The sequence below is a fragment of the Mycteria americana genome, chromosome 1, assembly GCF_035582795.1.
Source record: "Mycteria americana isolate JAX WOST 10 ecotype Jacksonville Zoo and Gardens chromosome 1, USCA_MyAme_1.0, whole genome shotgun sequence".
In the NCBI taxonomy this organism is placed as follows: domain Eukaryota; kingdom Metazoa; phylum Chordata; class Aves; order Ciconiiformes; family Ciconiidae; genus Mycteria; species Mycteria americana.
Window position 1 is genome coordinate 134,780,060 of NC_134365.1, and position 21,413 is coordinate 134,801,472.

At 45.1% G+C, this 21,413-nt stretch overlaps 1 protein-coding gene across 4 annotated transcripts in view; it reads left to right on the forward strand.

The window, feature by feature from the left end:
* SMPX (small muscle protein X-linked) overlaps positions 1-4,373 on the forward strand; it is a 43,659-nt gene extending 39,286 nt beyond the window's left edge. For all 4 annotated transcript variants that reach the window (XM_075521291.1, XM_075521286.1, XM_075521327.1 and 1 more), the window contains exon 5: positions 3,491-4,373. The gene's annotated coding sequence lies outside the window, so the exon portion shown is untranslated. The remainder of the gene's footprint in view (positions 1-3,490) is intronic.
* Positions 4,374-21,413: the final 17,040 nt, after the last annotated feature.

Consider the following 21,413-nt stretch of genomic DNA (forward strand, 5'->3'; position numbering starts at 1 on the left):
TGAAGAAATGGAGCATGTGGCTAAAAGTAATCCCAGCAGCCAGATTACTTGGATTATTAGCAACACAATAAAACAGTATATAACACCTTGTTGTTTTAGCTTGTAAACTCACTGACAATTCCACAGCAAAGCAGGGGCAAGCAGGGACCTTGCACCTGGCCCACGAATCCACCCTGGCCCTTGTGAGTAGAGGACTGCTTCCCCTGAGACCAACGAAGGCTCTTCCTAGACTCACAGACTGGCTGAGGCTTGAGAGCACCTCTGGAGACCATCCCGTCCAACCTCCTGCTCAGGACAGGGTTATTGCTCAGGGCCATGTCCAGTCGGGTTTTGACTATCTCCAAGGATGGAGACTCCACAACCTCTCTGGGCAACCTGCTCTGGTGTTTGACTGCCCTGACAGTAAAAGAAGTTTTGTTTCCTGCTTACATGAAATTCCCTGTGTTTCAATTTGCGCCTGTTGCCTCCTTTCCCGTCACTGGGCACCACTGAGGAAAGTCTGGCTCCATCTTCTTTGTACCCTTATCACCAAGATCCCTGGGGACTTGGTGTGTGCGGCACAGGACGGCTGGTATTAGGAGCTCAGGAAATAAAGGCTAAACTACTTGGAGAGTAATGCGGGGGAAAATGAGCACGGATGTGCCTGCAAGGCAGATGTCTCCTCCCGGATGACACCTGCAGGAAACACAGCATTAGCATTTCTCCTGGTTTTGGCTGGGATAGAGTTAGTTTTCTTCCTAGTAGCTGGTATAGTGCTGTGTTTTGGATTTAGGATGAGAATAATGTTGATAACACACTGATGTTTTAGTTGTTCCTAAGCAGTCCTTACACTAAATCAAGGACTTTTCAGCTTCTCATGCTCTACCGACTGAGAAGGCTGGACATGCACAAGAAGCTGGGAGGGGGCACAGCCAGGACAGCTGACCCCAACTGACCAAAGGGATATTCCATACCATATGGCGTCATGCTCAGTATAGAAACTGGGGGAAAGCTGGCTGGGGGGCTGCTGCTCGGGGACGAGCTGGGCATCGGTCAGTGCGTGGTGAGCAATTGCATCGTGCATCACTTGCTTTGTATATTCTTTTTTCATTATTATTATTATTATTATTATTTTATTTTATTTTATTTTATTTCAGTTATTAGTCTGTTCTTATCTCAACCCATGAGTTTTCTCACTTTTACTCTTCTGATTCTCTCCCCCATCCCCCTGCGGAGGGGAGAGAGCAAGCGGCTGTGTGGTGCTCAGTCGCCAGCTGGGGTTAAACCACGACACCATCTAAGATGCTGAGTCTGCTAGAAAGGGATAAAAAATCCCATGTAATCCTAAAACCCAGAATGCTAAGTTACAGTTACCTTTCACGCCACAAACCTGCCCACGATGCGTTTGGAGGCAGAACCTGACATTGGCCTCTTTCAGCAGAAGGCTCAGAAAACACTCGTGACACCGAGGACCGCGCTATGCTCGGATGTGCCTGCTGCGCTCTGCGCACCCTCTCTTCTGATCCTGGGCTTGAGCGCTCGGGTGTAATCACAGCTAGCAATGTTTTATCCGCCCACCACTAGAAAACAGTCACCTTGTGATATTCAGGAACGGGCACAGAACAGTTTGAAAGAGAAAGAATACTTGACTGAAACACAAGGAGAGAGTGTGTAGGCAGGCAGTAATTATATAGGACAGGATTACACGTGCCTGCGTATCCTGGGGAGCCATCAAATACAGCCTGAAAGTTGGATTTTGTTTTTGAGATCAGAAGGATAAGTACCTAAAATTACCTGATTGGAAGGAAATTTCAGCTGAAACAAAATAGCACATTGCCTTACTGAATCAGGCTACGAGATGATTACATTGTTTGATTGCTAATGGCCACAGAGCACGTTAGTAGCACTACGTGCGGCTTTATGGCCTCTTTCCTGTGGACAATGACACCCCCTCACTTTTTTTCAAGTCAAGTGAATTAACTTTTGACTTCTTTATTCAAAAGTTGCCAACACTTTTAAGCAGTTAGGGTAAGCCATGCAGGGTTTCTCTTAAAAGCACCTCTTTTCTCCAGGGAAGTGTTTCTTCTCAAAGCTAAGCAATTCCAGCCTTTTGGATGTCCCTCCAATATTTGTTCAAATGTGTACAGTCTACAGACGTTCCGGAGCACAGCAAAAACCTCACTTTATGTAACACGTCATGAAATATAGGTGGTTGTCATTTTTTTTCTCTGTCCTGTGGCTTTTTCTCTACTTTCTGAATGTATGTTAAAAGTTCATGAGTTCAATAAAATTTACCAAAAATAGAGATATTCCTCCACCCCAAATACTTACACCTTAGGTGATTAAACATATATGCTGAGAAAGTTATTGTCTTGAACTTTTGAAAGTTAATTGCAAAACCTGTTTTTCTCAGTATTGAGCTGTCTGGAACCACCGATATCAACAGCAACCACCAATATCTCTTAACTTCAAAGAGAACAGGAATAGACCCTATGCTGGGCTTCAAATTAGCTGTGACTATGGAGGAAAGAGTCACTGTAGACAGGTCAATGGAAATTGCTCATCATTCCCCAGACAGCAGCTAAACACCCCCCACCTCACTTTACATAAGTAAACAAATTCCCTTCGATGAGGGTTATACAAACAGCACAGAAAATACTATGCTACCACGTCTAGAATACTGTTTTCTGTGCCGGTCAGTCATGAAAATTAAAGCAGAAATAGGGGAGGAGTGGACTTGTGACAAAAATAGTTACAGGGACAGAGACACTTCCAAAAGGAGAGAGGCTTAAAATCCCTGGGACTGCTCAGCGTGGGCAGGAGACAAAGAAGGGGACTCGCTACCCGTGAGGACTCCAATGGGCAGAACAGAGAAAGCAAGAGAAGGGGATAATCAAAGCAGCTGAAAAAAAAAATTTTAAAAGGTGATATATATATGTACACATATATGTATATACCAGTAAGTAGTGTTTACTGGTGAAATGAAATACTGTTTTGAATTTCATCCCATTGACGCAACCCTGCTGCCTGCGACGTGCCGTAGGGCAGGGCTTGCCGCCTGCGCCTGCTGAAGCAGTGCCGGGGCTTCCCCGGGGAAGAGCCCCGGGGGCCGTGCGGGGCCGGACCCTGCTCCTGCCCAGGAGCTCCCTCGCCCTGCCGGGCAGCCCAGCTCAACTGGGCAATGGGAGGGGGCAGGGGTCGCAGCTGCCCTGGCCTGAGGGCACAACTCAAGGCTTTAAAGGTCTGAGATCTTAACAGAGTCATGAAGTTTCCCATCAGACGGAGATGGGGAGAGTGGGCGGAAAAAGCTAGTGGATCAAAAAGATTTGTTTCACACCCGCTCTGTATTCCCCGAGCCTGGGTGTAAACAAGTACGCTCAGTGAAAGCAAAATTGCAGGTGTGGGGAATATACTCCCCCTCACAACTTCCAGGTACTTTTCTGAATGCTTTCAAAATACCTGTGAGTGCACTGATAAGTGATTAATTTCTGGTCTTGTATTTGTCACACAGGTCTGACAAGAGAAACTGAATGGATTCCAATGAATGGAGATAATTTGAAATATTTTATATATTTGTATGAAGGCTAGGAACTTCCTAACTCTGCAGTACCCCATAGGAAGCATCTTCTTTGTACATTTATATCAACACTTTCTTGTCCATTTTGTTTAATGTATGAAAGTACTGCTGAAATAAAACAGAACACAGCAACTAGCAATGGATGTGTATATATTCAAGAATGATTTTGACCTGAGAATGGGGAATAGTGTAATTTGAAGTTTGAGCAAAAGTAGAATAAATACTTTTTTTAAAAAAATCATTATTTGCAATTAATTTGGTTTCTTTCCTTTTGAAAAAAAAAATCAATATGGACAGAAGAGTTTTAAAATTATTTGACAACATACAGAATAAATGAGGAATGTAACATCTAATTTCCTGTTGTGTATCCCTGGTTATAGAACAGGAATCACATATCGTGTGATAAAGGAAATGAAAATATTAAAAGGGATGGTCTTTCTGATGAGTTTAGCTAAATTCTTCTTTTGTTGTAGAGCCAAAGTATTTCTTTTTCTTGAGAATCTAAAATGCACTGGTGTTCTGATATTTATGCATCACCTTTACTTTATACAATGAAAATACAAGATGTGAGCTAGCTGTCAGAAAACCTGCAACCTTTATTGAAATAAAGAGGTCGCCCAGCCTTGATGGAACATGCTCCTGAATATAGGTTGAAGGATCACTGTCTTCAAAAGCCCAAATAAAAAGGGGAGACTGAAATACTGATACTGAGCAAAAATCATGTATGATCACACCAACTCTTACATATGATGATTAACTCCTGATACTTGTTTTATACAGACTGTACATAAATAAAGACTGCTCAATGCATATTCTATTCTTGGAAATGAGATCTCATTGTTAGAGAAATTTAATACACTGTGTCTCCTTGGTCTCTCTTGTGTTATTTACTGTAAAGGGATAAGAGGAGCTGTTTTGTGATAATATTCTTCTACTGTTGATTGAAAACTATTCTACATGCTCTGAAACTCTCTGCCTGGCTCTTGTTTATTCAATTAAAATAAAGATAATTATTCTGGTTAGAAAACAGATTTCAAGTTGAATATTGCAAACAGTGACATCCATTTAATTCTTGCTTGCTACATCAAACAATACAAAAGCTAACTGGCAATATTTTTGTATTTTAAGTTATTACATATCTTTGCATGGCTTTGTACAGGAAATTAGAAAGGAGCTCTACTTGCTGCAGGACAATTAAAAGGACATTCTTGTATTTTTCACTTTCAATATGCAATACTGACATTGCTTACTATCCTCCTTCATCCTTCTATGCTCATGGCTGATTTCCCTTAATGCATTCCTTGGAGGCGAACATCCCCAAAAGACAGGTTGAAATGAAAGTGTCAAGAGGCAGAATGCATCAGAAGCACGTTTCATTTACATACCGATAAGATTAACATGGCTGTTCAATCGAAAATGAACAATTTTCCCCCACACTGCATTATCAGTCACTGATATTGGACTGCATTGTTCCTGCCAGTATGGAAGTGATAAAAAGAGGAGAAAACACAATCTCTTGAGCCAAAAGCATGTTGAAGGCGAGATGAGTCAGGGCCTCAGCTTTTATTGTTCTTTACTCACTTTAAAAATACTCATTTCAGAGAACTGCGGAAAGGTAAAGCCACATGTTTTTCCCCTCCTTTCACAGTTAGGAAACTTCATAGTGGAAATTCCAGGGCATGGGAAGAGCTAGGAACACATGCCAGTCATCACGTCTGAATGTGTAAGTGAAAGAAAAAAACAAACCCCATCCCTGACACAGACACGTGCTTCTTTTGCCAGATTTCAACTCCTTGCTACAAAGTGGAGGGGTACCACCAGTGGCCATTGAAATATCTTAATGGTGGGGCGGGGCTATGCAGAAGCAAAGAGTATTTTTTTCTTAGCTTCATTTTTGTTTTAAACACAATTTCAAAATATATATAATTTTAAACCATCTCGAGGCTGACAGCTATGGGGCGTGGGGATCAGTGAGGACTCTGAGTTAGGTCCTAGCATTACAAGGAATCTTTATTAAAGCATAAAATTAGCACCTAAATACTAGAAAAAAAGGAGGCTGTGAGGGCTCTCTGTGTCTCAGCTAGCAAACTGTTAACAACTGGTCCGAACCATCATGTGCTAACGATGTTACTTTTCATCTAAGTCTTATGAAAGGGTCTGACCGTAGGGCATACACAGACCAGTGAAAGATGCCCCAAGCAACTCTGCAGTCTATTACTTCTGGAAAATTTTGCCCCCCAGATGTTACATTTTGGCATAAATTTAGGGAAAGATTGAGATCTTACAATGAAGGGTGAGCACAGAAATACATAATAACAGATCATGCTAAAATTATGCGTATTTCACGTGGTTACGTGCCAGCCTTTGTCGGTACGAACCAAACTCACTAACAGCTCTACATTGACAGCTCACTAACGAGATGATACGTGACCACCCCTCGGCAGTGAAGACAGAGGAACGGTTGCAGCAAAACAGTTAGTTATCATAACTCCCCTCCACCCCAAAACCCCTAACCTGCTTAATGAAGAACCCATGCAATAAAGCAAAATAGCTGGATTTCAATGCCATCCCTATGCTCTGGTCTCCACATGGTGCTGGCGTGACAGTAAATCAAGGGACAGTATTGCCCTGGTGTCACTAAGCCCCGTGCACGTAAGGTGGAGGAAGAGTTTCCTTTGTTAACTCCCTACCCAGTTCTCCGCACTGTAATATTTTTTGTCCCAATGCCTAAAGAGAGACTTCTTTAATCTAACTGAACATAATTTTCTGAGAAGCTCTTCAACAATGCGGTGGAGACATGTTCTGTTAGAAAAACAGAAATAGTTATTGCGGTCTGCCCATGGCAAAGGGTTTAGTCTAATGAGACAGCAAGACCCTGGCACATTTGGGGAGAGACTGTTAATCGTCGGCCACTGGACAGAAACATGCTCTAACGATTTCTCTGATCATCTGCACAGAAAAATCCAAACATATTTAGCCTAGAGGTAAAGATAAATGTAGAGATAAAATAATTACTGCTACCAGAAAAATCTTGGTGAGTTTGAATGTATTTCAATTGATGACTCTGGTTTAATCACTTTCAATTAAAAGATTATAATGCTTCTGCATTTCTAAGACAAACAGTGTTACTTGCCTTAAAACTCTGGAGGCTTGGCTTTATGCATAACTTGAATCATAGAACTAAAGCGGCAGGTTTGCATTTTCTCTGATGGTGTAAGCCATTATTCTTAGTAGTAAAAGGAAGGCCCCACTGTACTACTTTACTTACTGTAACAGCAAAACATCTGCAGTTACATGCAACTGTATTTATGGATGTGAATTCCCAAAATCAAAGTCTTGAGATGCAGTTCATTGAGTTCAGTGGCATTTTACCAGGACTGTGCTCAGTGCAATCACAAGGGTGATAAAGATGGCCCTTTTATTTATCTTTTGTTCCATGCTGTCTGTAAATTATTTATGGGAAGATGTAATAAAAATCTGGCACTTTGAACATTTTGTATTATAAAAAATTGATGTTGAGAGAAGAGAATCAGAGAAGGCTGTCCAAGGAAAGTAGTTGTATTTTTTTTGGTAATAGCTTTAGGGCCAAAATGTTGAAACAATTTTCTTTTGCCCTTGTGACTAAGTCCTGGTTTCCCTAATGTGCGCACATTTAATTTGAATGAGTTTTTGCTTTATAAGTGAAGCAGATTAAGTAATGTGCTTGGCAAAAAAATCCTAGTTTTGGTATATAAGCTGCCTAGTACTACTGGTGCATGAATAATTACAAAGGAAACTCACCCTAACGCCAGTTTTTCAGCCCTCAAAAGTACTGGAGCTTTGCTCCTTACTTTATGCCCCTAGATAAAACAGTTCTCTAGAGACAAAATCTAAGGGTTGGACATAAGATCGGTCAAACTTGGTAAAATCCAGTTTTCCTGAGTCTTTGGAAGCAGGCTAAAGCCATTTATAAAATGAACACATCTGTTCCTATGTTTTACTCACTTTCCACTACATTACTATGAAGTGGATGTTTTCAAAGATATCCTACAGAAGACTGGTGACTAACTCCAAGTGCAATAGCAAAGTGACAATGTTCTGGCCCTGATACCAACTGTGGGTTTCATATGCACTGGTGGCTGATAAATCTTGTCTGCTAACTAATTAAATTTGATTTTGTCTGGATGTCGTACTGTGAAAAGTGACCTAATCCTTTGGTGTATTTTTAGTGAAACTGGAATTCGATTTGTCTTTCTTACGGATGCTGCATTCTTAGTAAATGTTTTTTACAGGCACTGCAATAGTTTCTATTGAGAGTATTCTTCATCTAATACAGTGGTTCTTTATCTTCATCTAATACTTATGACTTTCCTAGCTGATCATTTGCAGGGTCAGAATGGGTCTTAACAGATCTGCCTTCTATCAGGAGACTGATAAAGCAAGCCCCGACCTGAGCAGAAATGCAGAAGTCAGCATGTAGCTGAACTGGACTTTGTAATGATGCAGCGCACAGTATCTTCTGTCCTTCTTAGCACATAGGGGTTGACCGTGCAGTCCCCTGTACTCGGCACTGGGGAGACCGCACCTCGAATGCTGTGTTCAGTGTTGGGCCCCTCGCTACAAGAGAGACATTGAGGTGCTGGAGCGTGTCCAGAGAAGGGCAACGAAGCTGGTGAAGGGTCTGGAGCAGAAGTCTTCTGAGGAGTGGCTGAGGGAACTGGGGTTGTTTAGCCTGGAGAGAAGGAGGCTGAGGGGAGACCTTATCGCTCTCTACAACTCCCTGAAAGGAGGTTGTAGCCAGGTGGGGGTCGGTCTCTTCTCCCAAGTAACAAACCATAGGACAAGAGGAAATGGCCTCAAGTTGCACCAGGGGAGGTTTAGCTTGGATATTAGGAAAAATTTCTTCACCGAAAGGGTTGTCAAGTATTGGAACAGGCTGCCCAGGGAAGTGGTGGAGTCCCCATCCCTGGAGACATTTGAAAGACATGTAGATGTTGCACTTAGGGACATGGTTTAGTGGTGGACTTTGCAATGTTAGGTTTATGGTTGGACTCAATGATCTTAAAGGTCTTTTCCAACCTAAACGATTCTATGATTCTAAGTTTGGACACAAGGGGCAGGATTCACATGCCTGCTTGGACAAAAGGAGGATCCATGTGAGTAGATGGACTCATCAAGTGCAGTGGGAGAAGACAAGAGGGGTCAACTCCTAGAGACTGAGAAGGGGAAGGTGGGAGTGAGAGGCAGAAGAGGACATCGGTGTAGGTTTCTGCTTTGAGAAACAAACCAGGGAGCAAGAGTGATTTCAGGGCTACCAAGATCCCTGCTGCCATACTGCTTCTTTCCTCCTGCTCAAATTTTCTAACAGGCAGCTGAGCAGGGACAACGGAGCTCAGGTCCAGCAGGCTGGAGAAAGGTACGCGCTGGGCTGACACACGACAGGTGAATGCTTAGAGGAAGGACAAAGACTTGAGAAGACATCTCAGGGCCCTTTGGATCCTTACGGTTACTGAACTCAGGAAAACTCCCTTGCTCCCCACCAACAGCCCTAGTGTGTACTGAGGTGCTGATTTGGAGATGCAGGGTGAGTGATGGAAGAAGCTGAGGGGGTTGAATTATTAGGGCTCTACTTCTCAGTGTTGCTGATTGGCCTCACAGTTGCTGCCAAGGCTGGCCCTGGCCTGGTGGCCGGATCTAGCGTTCGGAAGGTCAGGAGAATACCCAAATTCATGCTTTCCTACAGAAACCAGGAAAGGAGCACAAATTCTTAACTTTTACTGCACAGTCAAGTAGCAAATGCACACACGCACAAAAAATCAAATAAAGCCCTCTGCCCTGTGAAATGCATAGTGTCCTCCTCCCCCCTCTTTCCATGACAGCCATGTGTCACCGGAGCTGGGGTATGGTTTACCAGCCCTCTAGCTTTCACAATGTTCTCAGCGCTTCTCGCATACTTCCTGCATGCACATCCGCGTGCTCATCCTCCGTTTTTATTGCTGAAGGTTAGCGAGGATAAATGAAAGCCTCCAATACCACTTTCTATGGACAGTTTAGATCTCTCAGATAATCTCCCATGAGGTCACCCACCTCTTCTAAATGTCATGCACGCATGTGATCTGAAAGTCTTCACAGGCTGTCCTCACGCCTGAATGACATCCCAGTGACTCAGGCACTAATGCCTCCGAATGAGGCCTCCTCTTAATTCCCTGCTTTGACTGTTTCTCCAATAAAATGCCGCTGACCAACGTCAGGCTGAGAGCTACCAGGCAGGGCAGTGCGAGGGTGGAGAGCTCTGCGGAGATCAGGAAAATGACACTGGACGGCACCACACGGTTGAGAAAATTCAGTCAGCATCAAATTCATATAGTTGTTGTGACACAAATGGGACATCTAGGCTCTTCCCTGGCCCTTGAGAAGAGAGGAACACGCTCTGCCTATGCCACGTGTCTGGCAAGGCAAGCAAAAGCTGTATGTGCTACAGTCACGCTGCTGACCTAAAACCAAGGGCCAGGTCATCTGCGGGTGCAGCATGGCACCACGTCATCCACGTCGCTGAAGCTACGCTGGTTTGTACCAGCGGTTGCTTTTGCCTGCAGCCTCGGAGAATCAGGGGGAGAGACAGAGACACTCAGAAGAGCGTAGGCTGCAAGGGAGGAAAGAAGACGAACAGCATCCTTCACCCTGTGGGAGGGTGAACTTCGTTTCCTGTATTGGTGTTTTACGTACAAAGCCCATGGCTCACCAGTGCTCACCTGGAGAAGGGCCTCAGCAGATCGTGGGCTCTGGAGGAGCTTGAGGAAGAGCATGATTCAGAAAGGCATCATGTGGGACCGCCGCCTCCCAAACCCCATCTCGCTAGGGTGATGGCGGGCCAAGGCATCAGGGAGGGAGGACCAGGGGCCTGCCCTTCCCTCCCCTTCCCTCCAGCAGGATCCAGGCTCTGCCAGCCTGGTCTCTCCCATGGTCACCCCATCCAGCCCACTTGGTCGGGGCTTCCTGCCTTGCTGTCCTGCAGGGAGCTCCTCACATCCATGGGGAAGCAGCCCGGGTGCCCAGGATTTCTAGTCCTTCCCCACAAAGCAGAGACTATTTCAGCCCTCTGGGAGCTTCTTTAGTTTGGCTGTGTTTTCCACTGCAAAGTCATTCTGGCCTGCTTGAGCAGCAAGTGAACCAGCACGTTGGGGAAGTGATTTTGCATTGCGGGATGGCATGGTTATTTCAGGAAACGCACGTGTATGTCGATGAGGAGACATTATTCCTCCAGAATTTGGCTCGTTGTGTCCCAGCATTCACACTGGTGTTGCATTGCCCAGCAAATCTTTACCAAGAGCAGCTTCCAAATCTGCAAGGGCGTCTCTGTCCTGCACCTGTATCGACTTGGTGCAGGACAGGATGAATCCGACAGAAGAATACGGCTGTTGCTACATTCCTGCTTATTGATTTTTTTGGCTGACTGGTATTTTACATGCCTTGCTCCTTCTCTTCAAGGAAAAACAACCAAGGCACACCCAGAAATGCAAATTCGTAATACCCTAATATCCAGAACAAGAACTATTTCTACTTTTCAAATTTCAAATAAGATAGAAAACTACCCACTTTGTTTATCTTTATGTGAGGCAGGGGAGAAAAATAAAAAATAGAAAATAACTCCGACACCAGCAGTGGTGGAGTTCATTTCTGTACTACTCCAGTCAGTTGTCAAAAATGCGTTCTTTACGGACTGATCTCAGCAAAAGTGCCCAAGTCCCGACGTCCCCGGGGAGCAGCTTTTAACCAGCAGGGATGTTGGGCAATGACCTTCCAATGGCCCTTCCTGTGAAGAGAGGCAGTGCTTTCAGGCAGATGCTTTGCATGCCCTTTGTCCTGTACCCTTTCAGCTTACTGACATGCTCAGTAAATTTTCCAAACAGAGCAATTATAGTGTCTCCAAAGCATCACACACCTGCATTCGTCCCAAGCTTTTTGCTATTGAAGGCTTTTGTTTTTCAGCAAAGCATCTCTATTTAGAAAATCACTTGTGTGAATCACCGAGGCCTGATAACACACACGCCTCGCCTCGTAGTGCAGAGGACTTTGTGATTGAAGGCTTATCATGAGCAGAAGATCCTAGAGTACAGCCCTCAGAGGGATTCAAAAGACCATCTAATCCACCTCTTTGCCTCCGAGCCCAAGCATCTAGACTTGCCTAATTCCAGGCAGATTTGTAGGGAATATATTCTTTACAGCACACTTTAAAGACCCATCCACGATGGCAACCCTACAACCTCCCTAGGAACCTATCCTAGCATTTTATTATCTTTACTGTTAGAAAGTGTTTCCTAATTTAAAGCTGATATTATTGGCCTGCATAAATATAACATATATGGGTGATATGACATGTGATGCTTATGCAGGAAACATAGAACACTGAGTAGAGCAATCAAATTAGAAAATTATGTCAATCCTATCAATTTCCATCCTAGGGGTGAGAAAGTAAACCTTATATTTCCCAAGGCATGATTAACCTGCATGCAAGGGGCTCTTAAGTGGGGACCTTGGTCTCTTGTGGTTCTTCTAGGTCAGATGACAAAAATAACAAGTCTTAAAAGAAAATGAGCTGGTTCTTGCTGAACCCGAGCAAGAGCTAAAGGATCCCAGCCAGGAGAAGAATGGGTAGCTCCCAGTCATGTGAAGCTTCCCCTTCTCTAATGCCTATACAGACCAAAACCAAAACAAGGCAGAAAAGGAAGAGGAGAAATGACTAAAAGTTTAAAAGTCAAACCCCAAACCACTGCACCAGGCAGAGGGTGTAGCTCAGCACGCAGTTTATGGCCTTCACAGGCAAGTAGCTCAGATGAGTTTACAGGTGATTGGTGTTACTAGAAATTATGTAATTCAAATGAAAAGAGTCAGGGCACAAAATTTGATAAAAGCTTCCCTAGAAATTCTCCTGGTTAGGATTTTTGGTCACAATGAAATGAAAGGTAGGTATAAGAAATAACTGCCAGAGAACATTTCTTGTCTGAATAGTCTTAGGAAGTTGAGATGAGGCCAGTAGCTAAGATGAGTTGAAGCTTTTCTGGAGCTACAGGTTACTACATATAGCTGTGTAGTGGACGTAGAAGGGCCATCATAGTTTTGGAAAACCTGGATCTTTTTTTTTCTTAATACAAACTTTCACCACTAATAACAATCCCAAGAAAATCCTTTTCTCTCCCCTTCATCCAGATTTATTATATGAGAAAGTAATTCTGACTTCCCAGCAGACCGGTAGCACTCAACACATCAACCCCATCCAAAAGGAGAAGCAGAATGAAGGCGTCCATTTCCATCACTGAATGCATAAGCTTTTAAAAATAACGTGCTGAAATGGGCCAAGAGGAGAAGAACTTTACTGCTCCATCCTTACACATAAGTCCCATAGTGACGCGTGCTTTTATGGCAGTGCAGTCTTGCACAGGAAGCCAACGTTAAATAGTTTAAGGTTGAATAGCTTGGCTCCCCTTGGAGCTAGCATCTGTGACCTTTAGAAGACTGTGCAAACCAGAAGCTGGTAAATATTTGTTTCTCAGAGAAACCCAAACAATTAAGAGCAACAAGATTTATTGACAGCAGTGACTTACAGCAGTAGCCTCACGGGAGGGCAGGTGCTAGCACCTTCTGAGTGTTTCTAAAGTGCCCGTTGTACACAACACTGTCCTGAACCAAATCGGACAGTTTGGTGTCACCTTGATAACAGAATCACTGCATTTTAATAAGTAGGAAGGACATTGTCATGAGCAGCAATGGCCATTAGGATTGTTTAACTGCCTGAAGGGACCTGGCCTCTAACTGCTCTTTCTGCCTTTGAAAATGCCCTGAACACCTTTGTTCCTGATGTCTTAGCGATGCCTATTTATTCTCTCCGTTCGTCTTTGTAGTTGAGAATTTCAATGTATGGGAAACCACAAATAGCCTATAGGAACTTAACTTCTCTGCAGTACCTCTTTTCTGGAGGTTGTGATAATGTGTTGTAATACGGGAGGCTGTGGAAATGTGGTATTTTCTCCAGTAGCTCTTTTCTGAGTATATGAGGAAGATCAGGAGAAGGCCCTACCTGCTAGCTGCAAAAAAAAAAAAAAAAAAAAAAAATCAGATCAACCTTTTTATCATTTAATGAAAATATTTTCAGAGGGTGAGGCAGTAGGAAACAATCCTGCAAGCTTATCTGCTTCTGAAGTAACCCAAGTGAAATCAGCGGTAGCGACAGCAAGGGCAGCCGTGCAACGCTGGTGGCTGATGACTCTGCTCCCTAAAGCATCAGTGAAGGCTGCAGCACGGGAGCGTCTGAGCAGAGATTATTGCTGCCCTTCCCCAGCCTTGCTCACTAGGGCCTGCTCACCCCACGCAGACCACTGATGTAATGTCTACACATCAAGAGTTAACACATTACAAATAACTCACAGAAATAGAAACTCATCAGGTTGTCTTCTACAGCAGATGAGGGGCTCAATTGTAAAGGGTCTGATTTTTAATACAACCTTTATTCCAGTTGGGAGCTGAATATGCCCTGCATATCAGGTGAGAAAGCCGGTATATAAGGCTGAAAAATTAAGCTAGGACAGATACTTTGGCCCCCCAAACTTCTCTGTGCTAAGAACGTTGCATTTCTGCTTGTACCAGAGTTGATAGCAAAATTCCTCTTGGCTTCAAAGGAATCAAAACCAGCCCCTATTTCCATACAACTCTGTAAACTTTGAACTGGAAAATACTTATTATATCACAAAGCTCATTTAAATAAAATTGCAAAATATAACCCCCTGCAGAAGATCTGTCAGACTTTTAATACCTGTTTTGTTTTGTCAAAGGCAAATAAACCCACTTGGGGAAGAATGGACAGGTGATTTATAGGGTGATTGCTTTCGTTTCCTATTATTTCTACTTACAGCCTCTTAACCATAGTCAAGAGTAGTAGAAATATCAGTGTGTGCAGTTTGTTTGTGTAGATTGCTTGTTATTTCACATATACAGTTGGTGGGTGTCAGAATTGAGCGAATATGGCTATTTCAAGGCATCTCCTGAACTTGAGTGTTTTCTTTTCAAGGGAGTGTAATCATCCAGCCTTGGAAATGATGTTAGGGTGGTGTTGTTGGGAGGTATGGGAGAATATACTTAATGCAATCTATCTTAAAAGCTTTGGCTTAGCTAGTGTAATGGAAGTGCTATACCACCAGCGCACAGTAGCTCCCTGCAGAGTGATGGGCTAGAAGTCTGCCTCAGGCCTAGTTTGTGAAGCTAATATATTAATTTTGACTTTTTTTTACCAGGGCCGTAGGCACATTCATATGTTACTGTGAGCTAAATGAAGTTGTAGGCACAGAGATTATCTACTCCTCTGCATATATAAACCTACTTACCTTTTAAAATCAGGTCTCCTCTGACGGGATTTGTCATTTCCATAGTGCAAATTAAGGAAATTTTCTTTGCGGTAACTTGCTTGTTGGACCATAGTTCAGCGAAGGGGAAGACTGGAAGAGGCCAGAAGGTAGGAAAGCCATGGTTGTACCCTGTCAAGCTGGTCAATGTTGGCCTAAACTACTGTATTGCTGTCATTGCACTACCTTCAGAAAGTACTAGCAATGTCATTACTTCTAAGTTTAAAGAATTTGAAGCAGGTACATTTATTTTTAATCTCTCCCTTTCAATGGTAGGATATCACATTTACACCACTGTATGGCAGCTCCATTTAACCACATTTCTCATGTAACTCCAGCTCTCGTTCACATCCTCCCCTTTGACATGACCAGTGTAAGGATCAGAGGAGGTTCCTGGGCATCAGGGCTGCTTCTGCAAACAGGGGAGGAGGATGCAACTGGACTAGTTTTGTGTGAGTAAGGACTCTGGATTTTCTGGAAGAAGCACGGCATCCTGTTACAGCATCTTCCCCACCCTCACCCCAAAAGAGCGCTGTCTCTTTACTGCAGGAGGAGTTTTGCCAGTCCACCTGAGAGGGCATCTCAGGCTGACCCACATCCCTCAGGAGGGCATGGGCTTACTCTGGGTGCATTGCTTGGTACCTTAGCAAGGCTGGAGCAGCTTGTCCGTGGGCTACTGACTTCTAATGTCAGACAAATCCCATGGTTCTGCTGAGAGACACCTAGTGCCCTTGGGAGATGGGCCACCTGGTAGACCAACGGACAGATAAATCTGTTTATTGGGAAGGTGGTTTGCTCTTAGGCTTTTTGAACTTTATGTTTCCCCCAAAGGCTTTCATAGGTTTCAGGTCCATCTGCCCTGTGCTTTTCTCTTTACCTGTCTACAATTTCATTTCTTTGGTGTGGCAGAAGAGCTAACATACAGCAACAACTTTTCCATTTCAGGCAAAATCCAAAGGTCCCTTGAAAACTCTGCCATTGTACAAAGAAAGTGACGCTGCACTGTCGTGCCAGGTGCATGCCGCTGGAGCTCAGAGCATGGGCTATGCATGTTCACTCCCTTTGAGAGTCACTTATGTCAATCCTTGATCTAGGCAGCTGAGACCCAAATAAACTTGCTGGGAAAAAAAGTCAGTATCTCTACAGCCTTTTGAGCTGGTTTAAGTAGACTATGTGGTTTTTTCTGGGCAGCCAAACCCTTGCACTTCCATGAGGAAGTCAATATTTGCATTGTTGCTGGCACAAGAACTCTAAAGTAAAAATTAATAAAAATGAGCTCATAGTACATTAGTTCTTGGAGAGTGTTTTGGGGATGAGGGGTTTGGCTCACCGCTATCCACAGCTTATATGCATGCCCAGTATGCATCCAGCTCATCCCAGGGGAAGAGGGGAGATGACTGAAGCCATGGTGTGCCAGGACTCTCTCCTGGAGAGGAAAACTTGACACATGCAGTCCAGTTCCTGTAACTACCCTGGAAATTTCTTCCAGGAGTGGAATTTAGAAGACTGTGTCTAGTCTGGAGGGAGATGTCTCTCTCCCTGTTTGGTGAGTAGGGCCACCAGTACCTTATACCACTGCTGGACTGGCTCTGAGCTCAGCCTGACAAATGACTGTTGAGGCTTGCTAGTCACACACCATTCGGTAACTCATGAAGATTAGGGGGGTGAATGAAACACATCCCGTCAATGCCTTTGCCACACGCCAGCATGGCTTTATTCAGTCAGAAGTCACTAAGACAAAAAGCCCTCTACAAACTTGGTGGTTTGCCATCCATCATCCATCCTTCAGCACGTGCAATTCACTCCAGCTGCACTTCACCCCGCGCGAGGGCTCGGGTGCTCTCCCTTAGCTGTCTCTCCCCCTCGCAAATGTGAGTGCTTGTAAGGCAATGAAATAGGATTAGCAGGCGCAGGTGCAATCCTTTCAGTCTCAAGGGTAAGCCTGAGAGTTGCAGACCGAGTCTGGAGTCACGAGGTAGCATGCTGCTGCTGCTAACCGTGATGACGACGATGATGATGATGATTCTAGGAACACGTTTAGTGATCAATTGAGTGTGGACACCAGGCTCTCATTATCTCATAGAGTAACAGCACTAACAGCAGCTGATTACACTGTAACCTTTACTTTGCTAAGCAACAGTCTATATCTTAGAGAGCATTCGCTTGAATGTGAATTAGGGAATGAAAAAGGATGGAAGAGCTGAATCCTAACCAGCCTATGTGAAAAGCACCTTGATTTCAGAGAGACCTCGGCAGTCTGCAGCAAACTCCGTGAACGCTCTTAGCTTTACTTCATGTATATGGGGTCCTAATAGAGGAGAATGTCATTTGTGTTTTCTCCTCTGTGGTCCCAGAGCACTGGTTGTTCCTTACATTTCTACCCCTATAAAAACAAATCCCAGTTCTAATTACAAGTAAAATGCATTAAGAGACCATTGCAACATGGGGAGCATGTTGCTCCATTTCCTTATCATTTTCTTAGACCTGAGGTGTGGATACCAGTTATAATCGCTTTGTACTGGGTACACGTATCACTAGGAGCACAGAAATGGCATCAGGGTGGACTGGGCTATCTGCAGCGGGGTCAGAGCTGGGAGCTGCTGGGTGTATCCAACCACAGACAGAAGGGCAAGACCCAGCTCTCCTGCTATTCGTGGTCATACAGCCCGAAACTGCACCTTTTGATACTAGCTGTTCCCAAGCAAAGAAAGTTTGGGAACCCAGTTCAACCAGCCACAAGGGCTTGGGGAGGCAGGACAGCTTCATGGGGGTCAGAAATGTTCCTTTTACAGCAAGGGGACCTCCATGCATACAGAGGTGACCTGTGAGCAGAGCGGCTTCAGCTAGGGCTATGTGTGTCCTCACTGTGCAAAGTCAGCAGCCCGCACGGTCTCTGAGCAGCCCTGAGCTGGGTGCAGAGTGAAGGTCCCTGGGCAGGGGCCGCAGGTCCCTCTCAGCCCCAGGCGCGGCACGGGCAGCGCTGGCTGCCTGGGGGGGAAAAGCAAGGGCTCGATGGAGAGCGTCTCCAGTGCCACCAGACCGTCGCAGGGGCAGCCAGACCCCACGCAGCAGGTGAGAACTGCCCTCCGCTGTGAAGCGCTGTGAAGGCCACTGGTACGTCTGCTCTGCAATGGGCTTGTTAAAATACACATTCGCCTTCGTTATCCTGCAGCTGCATTGCCTGAATCATCCCGTTGCAGTCACTCTGAAACGGGAACCCAAGTTAAAAACTTTCCCGACTTGTTTTTTATTCACCGGGGAAGCTCACGTCTAACCCACTGAGAGAGCAAGGGAAGCCATAACAACGTCTGTCTTCATGGGAGGGGAACGAAAGGGAACCTGAAAAAAAGAGAGAGGAAACAAATGAAGCACAGGCTAATTGAAAGATTATTATTTCGTGTTGCCTTTCACAGTTTGACACAGGACGCTTTCTCGCATCGGTGTAGTTAGTGCTCGTGTAACCCAGTTGGGGCATGGCACCCCCGACCCAGGTGTGCCAGTCGTATTCCCTCCTTTCCTCTTCTTTTTCCAAAAAACCACAGAAAGCTGCCACGTAGCCATGGCTTAGCAGACATGGCCTTGCAGCAGGCTTTGGCTGGGATCCCTGCTCTGACTCCTGATCACACTAAACCTCTTCTTCTCCCCAGTGGCAGACGGAGGCTTGCACTCAGCCAAAGTTTCTTGCCAGCATCGTCCTCAGGCACAGTCCCTTCCTAGATGGCACACGGATGGATACGGTGTGCCGAGGGTTTGCAGACTCCTGCGATGGGCTGGGGGATGCTCTGCCCTGCGCTGATTTCCTGCTCCCCCAGCTCACGGGGGGCAGAGCGTCCTGTGGGCACCTCCGTCTCCTTCACACAGAGACAGTGCTTAAAGCCACATGCGTCCCCAGCCTCCCCCTGCCAAAACAGAAACCTCGCAGCCTCAGCCCACCTCGTCCAAGCCGGTAACTTTCTCCTGCGCTTTTATACACAGACACGATCTCACCATACACTGCTTTTAGCTGCGAGAAAATTGCTCCCTCTTACTGTTTCGTTCCTAAAGACTGCTTTCCCAGGCTAAACATCCTTCGCTTTAAATAGATGGGGTGACCCAAATACTATTGTGAATGATTATTCAAGGATGAAGTACAGACTCTAGTCCAATGATTTTTACAAAACAACTTAAATCAATACGATCTTTCTGATTAGTAGCTTCTAGAAAACCTATGTGCTACATCATCCCTATTACATTCATCATTTGGCTCCTTTTGCTGTATTTGTTCATGTGGTACATCATTATCAAGCATCTGAAGCGTTTGCTCCATTGTCCTCTGGACTGCACTGATTTCTTCTGGAACAAAGTGTAGCTTAGAAATTCTCCGCTGTGGATTTTCGTAATGAATATTTTACAGTAAGCCACCTGTTACTAATGAGCCTAATTTTACTTGTACAACTCTTTTTATAACCTTTACTCTTAAAAAATAATTGGGAAAATTTACAATGGTGAAGTGTTTATTAACTGATGGCCTACTTGCAAGATTACACTGAACATGGCATTGCAATTCAGGCCATTTTTCAGCTTTGTATAGGAAAAAAAATAACTGCAAGCATGGAAGCCAACATTTTTCACAGCACACCTCTGAATATTCTTTTTTATTGCAGACTGTCTACTGTAGTATAGCAATTATTTCAACAGAAAGCCTGAAATCTAAATCTAATTTAAAGTCTAAATGATGCATCTGATTAAAAATGTGTTATCTATTCCCAGCAAATCGTATATCATTGAAACACTAATGTTTCCCTAATTTTAAGCACCATCTAGTGAGTCAAACATTAGATCTGATCTTCCAAATTACAGGTGAGAAAAACAAGATCATAGCTTGACTGCATCCCACCCAGTGCTAGGTCTGTTCCTGAGATTCATAAGTTAGCTGTTTAGTCACTGCCTGCTCTCTTGCTAATGGACATTAAATATTCCTCCAAAGGTGCCAAAGACGTGAGCTGCCGTCTGGAGATAATTTGGCTGTTGACTCCCTAGTTAGACAAAGCTAACTGCCTAGAAGTGGAGCAGGGAGAAACCTCATTTCGATAATGAGAATCTTTTTTTGTCGTTCCAGAGCAAGAGACTGGAAAGGATTTGGCTTTATTTCAATTATAAGTGAAAGGGAAAAAAATCTCCGGGCAAATAAACAGCTTTATAAGGATCATGATTCTTACTATTTCTATTAGCTGGCTTGCCATGAAGATGAAGTAGGTCTGAGAGGGAATCGCACAGCAAACCTGCATACAATTATAGGACCTGCTTATCTGGCACTCGTATTAAATCAGTTCAGTTAAATCAGCACCGGCTGCTGTGGCAACGCACCGTGATCAGCTGGCAACTGACCTGTACAGACTGCAGCCCGCGCGCAGAATTCCTGGGGCGAGCAAGGGGTGCACAATCAGTTTGGTTAACACGGCGTCACTCTGGGCAGGGGCACGGACGTTCAGCCTGGGTCTCATTTGGCCTCTCTGAAGTTACGGCGCTCGCGGTCGGCACCGGGCTGGCACTTTACATGTGCCAGCAAAACTGGTGCAAGCCTGGGCAGTGTCTGGCCTGGCCTTGCTGAGGGAGGAAAAGGCACGTTGCCTGTGCCTGCGAGTGCATCGCTTGACGGGGAGAGCGAGCGTGTTTTGGCTGCTGCTGGCAATACCCACAGTTGCCCAAGCCACATCTCTGAGCCCTTTCTGGTACACGTGGATCCAGGGGAAGTAGATTTAATTAATTATGTGTCCTCAGTCCCAGCCTCTATGGCTTACCATCATGCACTTTACCAGCTCTGGGGGGCTGTTGGCCATGGCTCGACGACAAAAGACCAGTCCAATTTCTGTGCATCGGGTGGGTGCCATGTGCCAAGGGTCTCTCCTGGTGGTGGGTCCCCAGCTGCCTGCCCAGCCCGTGGCTCGCCTCTGCTGCGCGCTGGGTTGGGGCACTACGTCTGCCGGGGAGGCCGCACGGTGAGGGAGGCTGAGGACCTGATCCGGGCTGCAGAGGTGTCTCTCCTGTCGTGTGTTTGGGTTTCCTGCCGCTCCTCTCTGAGCATCAGTTCCTGGTCGTGTCACCTCCCAGCCCCCAGACTCAGAGCGATCATGGCAGCACAGGCAAAGGGCTGATGGAGGACAAAGGCTGTTTGAGAAGAAGACGTCGTGCCAGGACTTGCTTATGCCAGAACTGCTGCACAAACGCTCCTCAAAGTCCATCCTGCGCTGAAGGAAGAGCCCCCGTGCTCCCCTGCACCCACCGCTCAGTCTCCTGGGGAAAGTGCAATGGTGCAGCGCCGGGCTTGCTGTTTTGCAACAGTGGAGGTTTATCTGCACCTCATGTTATTGAAATCTGGCGCCTTATGGGGTTAAACTGGGGAAAGCAGTATCTTTAGGAGTGGGAGCATTTAAGGCCTGGTCCCTCATCTCCAGCATGCATGACTGCCGAGTGGTGACAGGGCTACCTGGTCTCTGGTTTGTCCA